Raw genomic sequence first — 16828 nt, 5'->3', positions numbered from 1 at the left:
AGTGGATGTGGTGAGTAGAGGCAATAAACAATAAACACATTATTTTGGGCCGAACAAATAATTAGAAAGAAGAACAAAGGGCAGGGTACAACACTTGTTTTTGTTTGAGCCTGACCGGAGCCCTTTGCGGTGGTTCTGGAGAACCGTGGGTCAATAACGGGCACTGCAATCCCTGCGGGGTTTATGGAACGTGTGTGTCGAATTTGAAGTCGGTGGGGCAAAGGGTTCTCGAGGTATGTGCATTACAACTACACACACACACACACACGCAGACAGACAGAGACGTGGCGCATTTATAGTTAGATTTGTTCGGCCCAAAGAAATGGTGTTTATTGTCATGATTTGTCACCATCCGAGTTGGATTTGTCCGAGGCTTACAGGTCTTTAAATAAATACTTTCTGAAAGGTCGATGGGAAAAATGAATGGGAAATTGTCTTCCGGGGCCGCTCGTCGTCATGACAGGGGGCGGGGCTGCGACGCTCTATAGAGAGGATCCAGACATCAAGTTCACCCCAGTGGTATTCCTGGAAAGCCGACTTTAAACAGATGAAGAGTTCAGTTCATCCTTAGGTAACATCTACGGCTCATTACTCAAATGTGCGTTGGATGCAAAATTGACAGCCTCTCCCTTCTCTTTTAGCCCATGTGTCCACAAGCTATACTCAGGCTGTATAACTCAAGTTACACACACTCCAGTGTGCAGACTCTCTTTTTCTATTTTAGGAGGCTATTCTGTCCAAACCTGTGAATGTATTGCCCTGAGGAGCAGGCCTTTTGTAAATGTTTCCGCCCGCCCGCCCATGCACACACGCAAGCACACGCATGCACAATTTGCACACGCACACAAGCCACATTTTACATAAAATATACAGTTATTATGAATAGATTGTATCATTATATATGCTTATACATTCAGTATAGGCTATTCAACTATATTCCTTCACAGAAATCAATCCTGTCCATGAAGCAACTCTGCACCAGAAGATTGAGTCCTCATCATCACTCTTAATAATAGGCTATTGAAGCATAGCTTTTCCATAGACATGTTTTGTCTTCTTTCCGCCTTCATTTCAATGTTCATTCCTTTCTCCTGCTGCCTTGTGATTCTGCAGTTTTTTGAGTGGTGTAAACCACTCCTACGACTGGCTTTGTTAGTTTACGTGTCTGTCTGTCTGTCTGTTCGTACCAAAAAATTAGCATGGTTGCTACGGTCACCCAGTTCACCCGGGTGTGATTTCATTACGTCAGACATTACGTCAGACCACAGCTGATCAGGCTATATAAGACCTTACACCACTCAGTTCACACGGGGGTGATTTTCTTTAACATGTTTGGAATTGCTCTGAAGTATAGTTATTATCTCTATAGGAATATTGTCCAATCAGAAGACGGCAGAATATTCCAATTCATAATGAGGGAAAATATAGGCAGGGGCGTGTAATCGTCGTCCAATCAGAGGAGAGAACAAAAAGACCAATAACAATAGTCTGTTTGCCTTATTCACAAGATTTTTTATAGCCCCAGTCAGGAGGGATATAGATCTAGACTGGGCTTTGATTGGCCTACAGACCCGTTTCAGGCATCATTGCAAAGCCTTGAGTGTCTACTTTAGTTCTGCCGTTGGCTCTATCACGATTTACTCCAACTCTAGTAATACAGAGAGAGAAGTAATGGGTGCGTTTTGAACGTGGTGCTTTGGTCCTCAACCTTAAACCCAAACCACACCAAAGGGTGGAGACGGGACGAGACGGTTTTAGGATTCGTCCCAGCTGTGTGATATGTCCTGGTTTACGTCGACCCAAGTGATTCAACTGGTTCAATTCAATGGCCCCCAAACCACACAGATGGGTCCCCATGCATCTACTTGCAACCGTTTGGTTGCAAGGAGTTGCATGGCGACCCATAGGTGTGGTTTGGGCTTTAGAGGGTTATTAATGCAATATTTAATGCTATTAAAGGAGCATTCAGTGATTTGGGTCCTTTGGAAAACCACCCAGTCCGCCCCGGTAACAAAATGTGCACATGCACACGCTCTACAGTGGGGGGAAGTGCAACAGGCCAACAGCATGAAGGCCCCTCTCATCCTGATTGGATGAAGGCTTTGCCACCCGCCACCAAAACTGAAACTAGGGTTTTTTGACCCCAGGGGTTCACTGGGGACAGGGAGGAAGTTCTTATATGGTCAGCACACTCTATAGTAGGGAGGATTATCCCAAAAAAAAGAAAAAATAAGTGATATTTGAATGAAGTGAAATCACTGAATATACCTTTAACCATTTATTATTATTAGGACGTTAGTTGGGGGTGGAAGGCACCCCCAGGTGGAATGCGAGAAAAGGAACATAATAGATTGGGTCTGTTCAGAACAAGCTGATTGGAAAACTTCATGAGTCAGTGACTCAGTCAGTCAAAGACTCCGAGACATTCATCATCGGCGAGCGACATGAGGGGTACATTTCATGCAGTGGTGGAAAAAGTACTACATTTTTTTTACTTACCTGTAGTAAAAGTATCAATACTGCAATATAAATGGTAAAATGGTGCATTTATATAGCGCCTTTATCCAAGGCGCTTTACAGAGATTGTGCATTACATTCACCCATTCACACACACATTCATACACTGATGCCGGAGGAAACCATGCAAGGCACCAACCTGCACATCAGGAGCAATTAGGGGTTCAGTGTCTTGCTCAAGGACACTTCGACGCTAACACCTGGGGGAGCCCGGGTTCGAACTGGGAACCTTGTGGTTTCCATTCGGTCACTCTACCCCTGAGCCACTGCCGCCCCCCGATATAGAAATACTCTGTTAGTAAAAGTCCGGAATTTGAAATGTACTTGAGTAAAAGTACAGATGTATTGGCCACAAAATGTACTTACAGTGCCAAAGGTAAAAGTACTCATTATGCAGAATGTGAAGTTTTCAAATGCATAAAAGTCATTTGAAAATAGCAGATCTAAAAGCATTGCGCCACATTGTGAGCTTGTAGATCGGCTATTTTCAAATGGCTGAAATGGTTAATGTATGTTTTGTAATAATAATCAAAATCTACAAAGTAACTAGTAAATACAGTTTTCAAATAATTGTAGTGGAGTAAAGGTATAATATTTGCCTCTGAGATGTAGTGGAGTAGAACAAACTAAAGTACTGAAAATTGAGTAAAAAAAAAGGAAAAAAATATCTCAAAATTTTAAGTACAGTACTTGAGTAAATGTATTTCTTTACAGGCTTAAGCGGTTGCAAGACAGTCTCAGCCTAGGTGTGTCGTTTTGCAGAGCTGAGGCAGTTTGAGGCAGTTTTAGGTGATTGTTCTCCTCCGTATGCGTATACGCATCTGACTGCAGCAGCCCCCTTTCAACATGTCTCGCGTCTGTGTTCTCTTAAGTGCCGCTTCTCCCTTGGGGTTACGGGGAGAGAAGACTGAGAGATACCGTTTTTCCCCCGTATCCAGGGAGAAAGGGAGGAATACATCAAGATACGTATAAGTGTGTGTGTGTGTGTGTGTGTGTGTGTGTGTGTGTGTGTGTGTGTGTGTGTGTGTGTGTGTGTGTGTGTGTGTGTGTGTGTGTGTGTGTGTGTGTGTGTGTGTGAGACACTGTGTGACACTGTGACACTGTGTGAATTTTACTGTGTGAATTTTGCATGGCTGTATATGTGCAAGGGGTGGGTGGAGGACATTTTGGGCCTCATGTGTCTCTCCATGGTGTCCAGGGGTCCAGCCTCGTTTTAATCTCACAAGAGTTGCCTCCCCAACCTAGAGCAGCATGAAAAATAATCTAAAAAGTATGAATTTGTACTGTAGCATACATTAAAAAAGATCAAAGGGTAAGAAAAGTCAGCCCTGGTTTGTGGAGGACCCACAATCTCTCAGGACTGTATCCCTACCAATTCACCAGATACATGGAGCCAAGACTTCAGTAGATGACTGGCTAACGATGTCAGCAGGCGGCCTGTGATGAAAATATGGTGGGGATCTGGAGGAACTAGGGCTAAAGTGGGCAACATTTCAACTGGCTCAGTGTAACATTTGAACAGATAACAAAAAGTATTTTATTTAAAGTAATATTAATACTAATAGTAATTATTATGAATAGTAATATTACACATTAAAGTAAATTGTGTCCGGGGAGCTCAGTCGGTGTATAGCGCTCACCTTTGGACCATGGGTTCATAGGTTTGATCAGTGTATAGCTCTCACCTTTGGCCCATAGGTTCATAGGTTTGATCCTGAGTAACACGGCTTGGGTACGGTATGTACTGGGAGGTTATAGTTGTAACTGGCAGCCTTAGAGTATATAATATAATATATATATATAATAGAGATGTCACCGAGAGGAAGCATTGAAGCGGAAAAAAAGACAGGGTGACCGAACGTGGGACTGTATGGCCTGCGTTCACGTATGGCTCACGTTCACGTATGGCCCAGTCTGGGCCATACGTGAACGTGAGCCATACGTGAACGCAGGCCATACGTGAACGCAAGCCGTGTAGTCTACATGGCGATGCTCGTTCATGACTTGCACGCACACACACAAACACACACGGTGCTCATTTTCATGTTTTCGGTTTTCACGTGTGGCCCAAATTCAACCCAGAATGCGCTCACACATGCTGGCAGCGCATGTGGGGAGCGACGGTGTTGTCAAACTAATGCATGTCGGACTGTTATAGGATGTCTAACCAATGTATGCACCCCGGACACACCAAGCCCAGGTGTGCCTCAATCTACCAGACGATCCCCTCAGACTCCACCCTGCCAGTCAGCTCCAGCAGGGTCGTCACAGAATCACAACTCGTCGCTGTTGAAGATGCACACCAACTGAATGAATTATAATCTATTTTGAAACTGCACTTGATATGGAAATCTAGGAATGTGAAATGTTGAGATGCAACATATTTTTTGGTTCTGTAATGTCAACCATCAAGAGACGTATCGTGCAGATGTCTCAAGGGAGGGCCGTTGCAAACAACTCTTGATTCAGCGTTATGTTCGCTGTCTGTCGGGTTGTGCGCAATTTAAGCATCAGACAGAATAAAGTGAGCAGCCTTGGAAAATATGTGTCTAGAGCATGTGGTTCCCAAACTTTTTCATGTCAAGGACCCCCAAATTGACACTGATGAGCCCACGGATCCCCTTTTGAAAAAGATATGCCAGGGACCCCCGATAAGAGAAGATTTTGACGGCTCTAGCAGTGATTCTCAACCCGTTTAATTTTAAGGACCCCCCAGTTTGACTTGCATATTAGTCTACAGACCCCCCATTTAATGGCATTTCTATCTCTGGGAGGTAGAAATGCCTATCTATATATACAAGTGAGAAGTTGTACCCAACCCAGGAAAAGGGACCCAAAGTCACACACTGCATACATCACTGACACGTCACTGACACACTGCAACACACTACACTCACACGGCAGTCACGTCACACACTTACCCTCCGCGTCGTTCGGCCGCTATCTCCTCATATCGCGCCGAACGCCGCCCCTCAACACCAACCGCGGAACATCACTCATTGCACTGACACCAACGTTGCCTCCCTTCCACACCCACGCCGGCATTGTATCTCTTCACAACAAACAATATCTCCCCAAGCACCCACACCCCCGCACGCACACACTCACATGTTGCCAGGTCTATTCAAACAAGCCCAGAAAAAATGCCATTCAACACGCTACTTACAACTCGCTTACAATTCGCGGACCTGGCAACACTGCATCCCGTGATTCCCCTCTTTTCATTGGCTGCACCGCCAACATTGATGCCACTATGTAAACAACACCGCAAACCCTGACTTCCTACAGCCTACAGCCTATACTTACACACACTACCACTCGCTTACAATACGTGGACCTGGCAACACTACATCACCCCTTCCCAATGGCTCACAACCCCACCACGTGACCCAGTGGCGGCCGGTCCATAGGGGGCGCTGGTGCGCCGCACCACCATGCACAACCCCTGAATAAAACGTGAATAAGAATGACGGAGAAATGACATCTGCAGCCTGTAATTTATTTAAAATTAGCAATCCAGAAACGTCAATATTATATAATATAAGGAACCACTAACCAAAGGCAGTGATTACAAGTTGTATTATGCTGCCACGTTGTATTCTGCTGCCATGAAATGTCACATGTTGTTTACGTTGTGTGACGTTTCTGATTGGTTACTGAGTGTCACATGTTGCTGCGCGTTCATCTGGAGCATAGATATATACAAACACTAGATGGCTCAAGGCGGAGTTTCTGACGTCGTTCACCCGGCAGCCATCTTACTTCGGGCCTACAGTACAGTATGTTCAATGGCAGCTCAAACAGAAACAGTCATAACTCGCTCAAATCTTGACGGATTTACAAACGGGTTGGTTTATTACAAACGTTGTCAACGTGGCTATGATTCAGACTTCAATACAAACGACAGAAAGCCACTGGGTCGAAAAATGTGTGCGATCAATGTTATTCACACCACAAACCACTTGGGGGCAGCATAAACATCACAACACAGTTTGACATATAGTTTAACACACAGTCAACACAGACGCTAGAAAAACATGAATGATGAGCCACATGGAGCCAGGTAAAGATAATAATTAATTTTCATAATGGAACAACAAGACAATGACAAAAAAAAAATGTAGCCTCAATCTACATGGAAAATGCAGTGAAATTAGCCATGTTTGGCAATGCCATGTTTATTTTGTATTTTGAAAAGCCTTCCATTGAATGTGATGATACCTATAGTGCATGTTTTCTTGATATTTTCATAGCGCCCTCTCTAGGACAAAAGTCACCAGCCGCCACTGACGTGACCCACGTGTTTTTCGTGATACCTTTCACACTTCCGGAAACACTACCGGAAGTTACACAGTACACACACACACACACGCGTGCACACACACACAGTGTACAGCCTGCCGGAAACCAAACGTAGAAGAAGAACAACAACAACACAGGTTCTACACTGATTCTAACTTGGACGGAGAGCACCGCGATTACATACACAGTTACAATAATGCAAACACGACCGTGTCGACACCTGACGTCGTACAATCAGGACGAACAGAGGCGCATATATGGATAAGAACAACAACACTGCGCGCGCGCAAGCGCAGCAGCACAAAACAGCTACATACAACGCGTGTCACTGTGGACTTCTGTATCTGGGGACTTCTGTATCGCAACGCGGGGCAACGCAACTCTGGGATGAGCGGGCCGAAGGCCCGCGAAATTCTAGTATTGTACAATCAATGTTAATTTAATGTCCATTTGGTTCCAAACTATCATTTAGCTGGGTACCCCCTGGAACTCCCTCAAGGACCCCTGGGGGTCCCCGGACCCCACCTTGGGAACCACTGGTCTTGAGTAAAGATATAGTAGTGTTACCTTCCAGTGGGGGGAGTCCAGTAATGGAGTCCAGAGAGATGTGGGAATAAGGGCAACAGGCTGGAGGGAACCGCCTGGGAATTGCCTGCAGTTCTGGCTCTGAAAGCATACCGGACATGTGGACACATGGATGGGAACACCACCACGCTTGGGTGTTCCCATCCATGGATTCCCACCAAAAATGCTGTCAGAGAAGGGAGAGGGTTCCTGGCCACCCCAGGGTGGCAAGCTAACTGGGTGGAATAAGATATCCCCAATGCATACAACAGCTGTCACAAAAAAGAGAGACCTTTACCTTCTGGTCCTCTTCCTATAGGCAACATTCAGGATCTGGGCAACATACAGGATCAGCAGGATCTGGGTAGATCTGCTCTGGCTGGGAGACAAGGCCCACAAGTTGGTACATGGGAGATAGGGAGTCTGATTGGTGTTCTGAGATTCTGGATGCTATATGGAAGAGAAAAGTCAATCCGATTAACCCTTTAAAACCATTGTCATTTTAGATTTTGTGTTGTCCATTTAAAAAATAGCAGATGTACAAGCTCACAGTGAGTCCCTCCATGCCTTTTCTCCACCAGGCCGAAGGCATATGTTTTACACTCCGTCCGTGTGTCCATCTGTCCGTCCGTCTGTGTACAGCTAATCTCTGGCACCGTTGGCCACTCGATGCCACACACATTCCTGGATTCCAAAGACGAAATTTGTATTATATTATATTATATTTTTGTTATAGCGCCACCATGAGGCAGAATTTTATTTATATTACTCGTACACATTTTATCCATACATCACGCAAATCTGACTTTTTCTAGATTTAAATAATTTTTGATTTGACCGCGTAAGCCGCTGGATCTGGTCGTTGAGTGTCCTCCAAATGTTTCTCATGGCAAACTGAGGATTCCTGGACAGCCCCCCAAACAGCAGTGAGTTGTTGCTCATTTTTTGGCACAGAGCATGTAGCCTGTGCTGCCAAATTCTCGTCATCTGAAAGTAATTTCTGGGCAGATTGTGCTGTAACGGTCAGTCAAGGACTCAGGACAGGAAACCCACAAGCACGACACAGAGATCATTAGGTATGGAATCACGTCACGAGGTTCAATCCAGCCAACAGGCAGGGTCAGAACCTGGCACTAAATCAGTGAAGGCAAACTTAACCTGCAGGGATCTGGCAGAGAATCAGATACCAGCAGATATCAAACAGCAAAGGGTGTGTCTCTTAACCAGCAGGGATCAGCCTGGGAATCAGGGTCCAGGAGATCAAACTTGAGTGTGTGCGTGTGTGTGTGTGCGTGTGCGTGTGCGCGTGTGCGCGCGTGTGTGTGTGTGTGTGTGTGTGCGGGTGTGCGTGCGTGCATGCATGCTCGTGTATGCGTGTGTGTGTGTGTCCGTACCAGGTGTCTCTGGGTAATTGCTCCTTATCTGGTGGCCTGTCAGCTAGTATCAGGGTGCGTGACCACAGGAGGGGGGCAGAGAGGGATTTATTCCACCAATCTATCCCCCCCCTCTTTAACGATCATTATGAATGATTCATTTGCTCGTTGTGTGTGTGTGTGTGTGTGTGTGTGTGTGTGTGTGTGTGTGTGTCACGATGAGCAGATGAGGAGGTGACGTGTGCCACATAAGGACTGAGTCACCAGTGAACAGACTGTGCGTGCGTGCGTGCGTGCGTGCGTGCGTGGGTGCGTGCGTGCGTACGTGCGTGCGTGCGTGCGTGCGTGCGTGCGTGTTGGGTCTCTGTGGAAAATAGTTTGGGGGTAAATATTCTTGGGTAATGGGGGAATTGTGACATTGCAGTTGCTTGCGTGTGTCTGTTGTGTGTGTGTGTGTGTGTTTTAGTGTGTGCATGTGCCTGTGTGTGCAGTGCACACTGGGAGTTGAGTTTCTGTGGCATAGAGAGACAGACAGCATCATGTTTCTATCAAGAGATTATACGTAAGAGAAAAGAGAGATAAGATGCAGAGAAAGAAAGAACAATAGAACGCATGAACCGTGTGTGTGTGTGTGTGTGTGTGTGTGTGTGTGTGTGTGTGTGTGTGTGTGTGTGTGTGTGTGTGTGTGTGTGTGTGTGTGTGTGTGTGTGTGTGTGTGTGTGTGTGTGTGTGTGTGTGTGTGTGTGTGTGTGTGTGTGTGTGTCGCCTGTATGATGCATTCATGGGAATGCATGCTAAATGTCTGGGTTTGATCCAGTGCTCCATCCATGACTTAGCAGAGGCTGTAATTGGTCTCTTGTGAGACGGGACAAGAGTGAAACAGGCTTTGGTTGGCTGGCCTAAACACTCCAGCCCAGTCAAGACCTTGTATTGGTCTCTCTGGTCTTAAGCTAAGCTAATACCACCACACAGAGAAAGAAAGAGAGAGAGAGAGAGAGAGACAGACAGAGACACAGAGCAGAAAATGAAAGGTGAGAATTCAAACTTGTTATTTGATGCCTTTAATAATAAACTAGAGGCTTCGCTCACATCTAACTCCATGCGTCTTTAGAGCATCGCAGTCCCGCCCCCTTTCGTGATGACGAGCGGCCCCGGAAAATAATTTCCTATGCATTTTTCAAAAAGTATTTATTTAAAGATCTGTAAGCCTCGGACGAAGCCAACTCAGATCATCATGACAAATCATGACAATGAACACGATATTTTGGGCCGAACAAATAATTACAAAGAAGAAAAACAACAAAATAAATGGTGCCCTTTTTTTCTTGTTTGTGATTATTTGTTCGGCCCAATTCTTTTGTTTGTTGTCATGATTTGTTACGATCCGAGTTGTCTATGCCTTTTCAAAAAGTATTTATTTAAAGACATGTAAGTAATTACTTACATGTCTTTAACCCTTAGAAGGTGAAAGACGCCAATTGGCGTCTTCATCAGAATTCCGTAAATGATCAATGACGCCAATTGGCGTCTTCAGAGTTTTTTTTTATTTTTATTATAAAGTATATTTATTGGTTTTTACAAACAGACATTACACAACATTACAGACAACAAACAGACATTACACAACAAGAACATAATAACAAACAACAACAAACAAAAAAAACAGCTCAGGCACAACATCATTATAAATAAAAAGATTGAACATACAAAGACATGGCAAGGACAATGAACCATAATGACTCTGAATATAAATACATGTTAAAAAGGCAGACAATACAGTTATCATAGGCACAAAACATTACAATAAGAGCAGACCAATGCATACTCCACTCAAAGGCGGCGACCGCCCCCCCTCCAGGCGGCAGGGCCACCGCCCCAAGAAGCGGCCCCGATGCAATGCATCGAGACCCCTGCCCGGGCGACCACCCCCCCATACCCAAAGGGCAGACCAGCCCCCACCCCAAAGCAGAGCACACACTAGGGAAGAATGCTGGCATATAAGATATCTAAGGCTGGCACGGAAAACCTCCAAGTATTGTGGCAGACAATGTTGGTCCAATATGATCTAAATAAGGGTCCCAAATTTTGTAGAAAGTGTCCAATTTAGAATGCAACATGCATGTAATGTATTCACAAGGAATACAGTCCATTATAATGTTATGCCATGATTTCTTTGATGGAGCAACATCCTTGATCCAAAACAAAAGAATATTTTTCCTAGCAGCAAACGTTAATAAGTTGAACAACCTCTTATGTTTGACATCAATAACATGATCATCCGGGAGACCAAGTAAAAGACACAACGGGTTTAAATCGATCGGGACACCAAAAATAACAGAGAGTTCTGATACAATGTCATACCAATAGTTCTGAAGCTTCACACAGGACCAAAGACAGTGAACATAATTACCAATCTCTGTCTTGCATTTAAAGCAAAATGGGGACGCACTGACATCCATTTTATTCTTGAGAGCAGGAGTTATATGTATACGATGTAATATCCTGAACTGGATGGATTTAGTTCAGTTACAAACTGAAATCTGTTTTGCATAGGCCCACATATCTGCCCAGTCCTCATCATGAATAGAGACGTCCAGGTCTTTTTCCCAGGACTGCTTAGTAACCTGAGAGGATATAGATGAGTAGGAATTCAATACGTCACAGAAAATTGAAATTTGTTTCTTGGAAAATTGCAAAGAGAGGGCTCGTTCTACCTGTGAAGCGGAACTATTGGTTACAAGTGAAGTGTCCTCAGTAATAAAATGTCTAATTTGTAAATACCTAAAGAATTCAGATTTTAGCAACCCATGACGCTGCTGCAATTGTGTGAAAGACATCAAGGTCTGGCCATCAAACAGGTCTCCAAGTTTGGTAATGCCCTTCTCATGCCAGGTCTTAAAGCCTACACCTGAGTGTCCCGGCATAAAGTCGGGGTTGCCTACCACTGGAGTAAGGGGAGATGTCAATTTAGCACGGCCTTCAATAGTACGCACAGACCTCCAGGCTTTGACTGAACATAGCGTGATGGGGTTAGAACAACATTTCCTAATAGACTTAAGGTCCTTTATGAATAATAGATTCCAAAGAGGGCACTTGGACTGTGAAGATTCAATATCAAGCCAAATCGAGGAAGGATCCGATTTAAGCCAATTCGTAAGCACCCTGAGGTGCGCGGCCAGTTGGTAATGCCTTATATTGGGCAGATCTAGACCACCATCTGCGCTATCCATTTGCAGCTTGGCCAATTTCAGCCGAGGCTTCCTCCCACTCCAAATGAAAGTACTTAACCAGCCTTCTAGTACCTTGATAACCTTGTTTGTCAACAATACAGGAATCATTTGCAATGGATAAAGTATTCTGGGGAGAATATTCATTTTTATAAGAGCTATCCTACCTAGCCAAGAGAGGGGTAAGGGGGCCCAACGTTCCAAATCTGCCTTTATAATATCTAAAAGAGGAGGGAAGTTGGCCTTGAACAGTGTATCATAAGCAGGTGTTATAGTCACTCCCAAATAAACGAAACCAGCAGGTGACCATTTAAAAGGGAAGGGTTCGGACAGGTCTGGGATGGATGTTAGAGAACCAAGTGGCATGGCTTCAGACTTAGTGAAATTAATTTTGTACCCCGAAAAGGCGCCAAACCTAGAGATCATTTGAGTTAGACAGGGAATAGAGGAATGAGGTCTGGAAATAAAAATTAACACGTCGTCTGCATAGAGTGTGATTTTGTGCTCCCTTTCACCGATTCGAACACCAGAGATCAGAGCAGACTGTCTGATTGCCTCGGCAAGCGGTTCAATAGCGATTGCGAAGAGCAACGGGCTGAGCGGATCTCCTTGGGGATTACCCCGTTGAATAGAGAAGTTTTCGGACCTAAGTCCATTAGTCAAAACTGCTGCCGTTCGGGACTCGTAAAGAATTTTGACCCACTTGGTAAATCTACCACCCAGGCCGAATTCCTCAAACGTTTCAAACAGATAGGGCCATTCTACGCGATCGAACGCCTTCTCCGCGTCGAGAGACAGCACCATAACGGGGTGGTCGACGCCCTGAGATAGTTGGATAACATTTAAAAGCCTTCTCATATTGTCACAGGAGTTTCGCCCCTTGATGAAGCCTGTCTGCTCTTCTTTAATGATGAAAGGGAGCACTTTTTCCAGACGCATGGCCAAAATTTTGGAAAGCAATTTTTGGTCAGAATTAAGTAAGGCTATAGGCCTGTAGGAGGCGCACTTTTCGGGACATTTTCCTTTTTTGAGAAGAAGTGAAATATTAGCCTCCCGCAAGGACTGAGGCAGGATCCAGGTCTCAGAAGCATGATTCAACATTGCCAAAAAGGGATCTAATAGAATATTACTGAACTCCTTATAAAATTCACAACCAAACCCGTCCGGCCCCGGGGCTTTCCCAGATGGCATACATTTCAAGGCTTCAAATGCCTCCTCCTTTGTGATTGGGGCATCTAGTAGTACATTCTGAGCAGTCGTGACCATAGGAAGATGCAAGTCTTCAAGAAAAGAATACATATCGGAGAGAGCACCATCATCCAGCTGTTCTGTTTTATAGAGATTAGAATAAAATGAGGCAAACTCCTTGTTAATAGTTTTAGTATCAAAAGATCTGACATTATTGGAATCCACAACTGAGGCTATAATTTGAGAGTCAGCTCTTTTCTTAGCCAGATTAGCTAGACATCTGCCGGGCTTATCCCCGAACTCATACATTCTCTGTCTAGCAAATTTAAGGGAGTACTCTGAGTCTTGAATCAACAAAGTATTCAAGGCAGCACGAGTAGCCGTCAATTCCTTAAGCAGATTCGAGCTCGGGGTCAAGATGTGTTTGCTTTCAAGGTCAGCCAGTTTGGATTCAAGGAGTTTGCGTTGTTCTTCCTTTTTACGCCTTTTGGAAGCAACATAAGACATAATTAGTCCACGAGTGTAGGCTTTGCATGTCTCCCAAAGGAGAGAAGGATCATCTGTAGATGATGAGTTAATTGAGTAAAACATTTTGAATTCTGAAGTGAAGTATGAAACAAATCTATCATCTTTGAGAAGGGATGAATTAAGTCTCCAGCGTCTTGATCGTGCTCTCTCCTCAGAAAGTGAATAAACCAGATATACAGGGGCATGATCCGACAAAACAATACTTCCCATGGTACAAGATGAGACCAGAAATAGCTTAGAGGAAGGAATAAAGAAATAATCAATTCTAGTGTAACATTTATGGGGGGCACTGAAAAAAGTAAACTTTAAATCAGAGGGGCATAGGGCTCTCCAAACATCAGAGAATCCAATATCTGAACATAGAGAGGAGAGCATCTTGGCTTGCCTCGAGGGGGGTCTTCAGAGTTTTTGATTAATCTAAACATATTAATATGCTCCGAAGCGCTGTTTAAATTCCTGAGCTTATATTCCAACTACATTACCCAGAAAACCCGTGTCACGTGACACACGTGTACGTGTTGCCATTGGAAGCTGGTCCCACCCCCTGTAAACAGTGGGGGCAGAGGCAGAGGGAGTCTTCATAGTTTATTGTTTTGCCGTCTCGCCCGAGCGATTTTCTAGCAGAAAAAGTTGAAAGCAGTACTATTTATTTGAGCGAGTTTTGTGGTAGTAGTATTGATCCATACGCGTCCCAGTCGCCTTCTCCAGGCGGAGTAGCCCTGGTCCAGTGCTTACAGCGAGACTCGCTGCTCCCTCCCTCCTTTTTTCATTGTCTCCCCATCGTCGTCCGATGAGCTATACCGGGAAACCATTGAAGAAGACGATCAACCCGGAATGTTTTGAGGTAATCTTATTGTAGAAAATGCCCTTCTATAGTGATCAGAAATCATAAGATGATCGCTACAAATAGATGCTTGGATAATTACTACTACTAGTCAGATCATGACGCCAGAATGACTCACCACGATGGCCCCCAGCCATTAGCCAGCACCAAAGGTGCTGGCTAATGGGGGGGTTGGTGCATTGGTGCTGGCTAATGGCTGGAGGGGGGGTTGGTGTCGATCGGTTGGTTGGTGCAGTACAAATGTATCGTAGCAGGCATGCACGCATGGCAGTACAAGTATTTTATATTGTAGCGTGCCTTATAGGCGATCTGATCTTTAGAGTAATGTTCGCTCCTTTTATTTACTGTCTACAAAGACGGAGAACAAACATGCATCGTTTACTGAAGCAACGCGTGGTTATGATGACCTTGCTACAAGGATCGGAGGGGGGACGGGGAGTGAAGCTAACAGTAGCGTATTATATAAGATCTGTATGACGTTTCATTGACGTCTGAGCTTGCATGATAATCGCATTCATTGTATATTGTATACAATCATGATTGTACATTGTTTAGTGTGTCTCCGTGTGATGATGATGATGACGATGATGTCAGATAGCCTACGCCCCCCCCCCCCCCCCCCCCCAACTGGCTATTGGCCGGGCTGACTACAGCTAAATGTTTATTTTTATATATTTAGAACTGGCATCAGATGAGGAGGAGGAGGAGGAGGATGATGATGATGATGATGATGATGATGATGATGAAGACGAAGAGTCAAGACTGCGATGGAGTTCTCCGACACTGAACCGGATGCATTCATTCATTTCAGTTGTTTTTTTTAAATTTAGCCTACACACACACACACCGTCAAGAACAACTGGAATGCAGTGGTTTGGGGACACTGGGGAGTTTGGGGACAACTGTTTTGTATGTAGGCCTATTTATTTTCTGTAATATTTATTATAATTGTATTATGTTAGTAGTCATAAAAAATAAAAGACGCTTTTACAATGAGTTAGACCTGTCATGGCTATTTTGTTCACTATTCTGAGGTTTATGGTTTGACTAAGCGAGTTTCAACTGTGATTTACTCTGTAACGGTAGATGGTAAGAACCCAATTTTTTGTTATAATACAGTATACATTCAAGTCTATATTTTGATACATATCATGGGCACAAAGTCATATCAAAACAATGTCCTTGGATGTGTTTTTTATCAAAACTGTTTCTTCACAACAGGTTTTTGAGATACATGCATGAATAGACAAGGTACTGGTAAGACTATGTAAACATGGTATATATCAAAATGTGCGTTAGAATGTCTAATTTTACCCCAAAAAAGAATTGAGTTTATATGATGTTCCATTTCAGAGCTAGGGGGACTTTTAGCTGGATAGGTCAGATTGATCATGACTGACCATGCTATTTATAGATGGCAAAATATCTACAGTGGTACATGTGAGAAACTTTTTATTTTATTTTAATTGAACTAGACAACTCACCCTTTAAAATGAGATATTGCATGGCTATGTACGCCCAGCAGAAAAAAAGTTATTTAGAAAATAAAACTTCAACCGGGCATAACTTTTTTTGTTGTCCTAGAAACACTACCCAGTGTAAATGCAGGCTCTTTTAAATGGCTTCCAACACAAAAACTAAACATTTTATCAACTCAGTTCATTTTTTTCCTGGAAGCAGACAAGCCAAGCTTTCTCTGAAGGTCTTTCGTTGTCACACATTCACAACAGAGAATTTTCAATAAATCATTCAAAAACGCCATTCTGCCATAGAGAAGTCTAAAAACTATATAGAAATCCTTGAAACTCTCAAAGAGTTAAATAAATACTTTTTGAAACGTCTATGGGAAAAATGCATGGGAAATTCTCTTCTGGGTCCCTCGTCGTTCTGAAAGGGGGCGGGAATGCGACGCGTCTGTAGTACAGTATGTGGCAGTGCGATCTGAGTAAGACACACACACAAAAACAGCGATTTATCTTTGGACACTGACCGTGTTTTTTCCCGTGCTGGGCAGGTTGTGTGGGCGCTCTGTAATCAGTCCATCGCATCACGGATGCCCGCAGTTCTAGGAAAGCTGTGATTGGCCAGTAGTCAAACACCCACAAAGGTTGAAAACGTTGAAATGCAGGGGTAAAGTCAGTGACGTATCACGGCCACAAAGCACAGGCGCACATACCGGTATATATATATATATGTAGATAAATAAGTAATAAGGCCTTGAGTCTTTGGTATTATCTTACTTACTGTACAATAGCTAGAATGTGACCCATTGAATGCATTTGCAA

This window comes from Electrona antarctica (assembly GCF_951216825.1).
Source record: "Electrona antarctica genome assembly, chromosome: 4".
In the NCBI taxonomy this organism is placed as follows: Eukaryota; Metazoa; Chordata; class Actinopteri; order Myctophiformes; family Myctophidae; genus Electrona; species Electrona antarctica.
The sequence above is the reverse complement of the archived record's forward strand: the minus strand, read 5'-3'. Positions refer to the sequence as shown.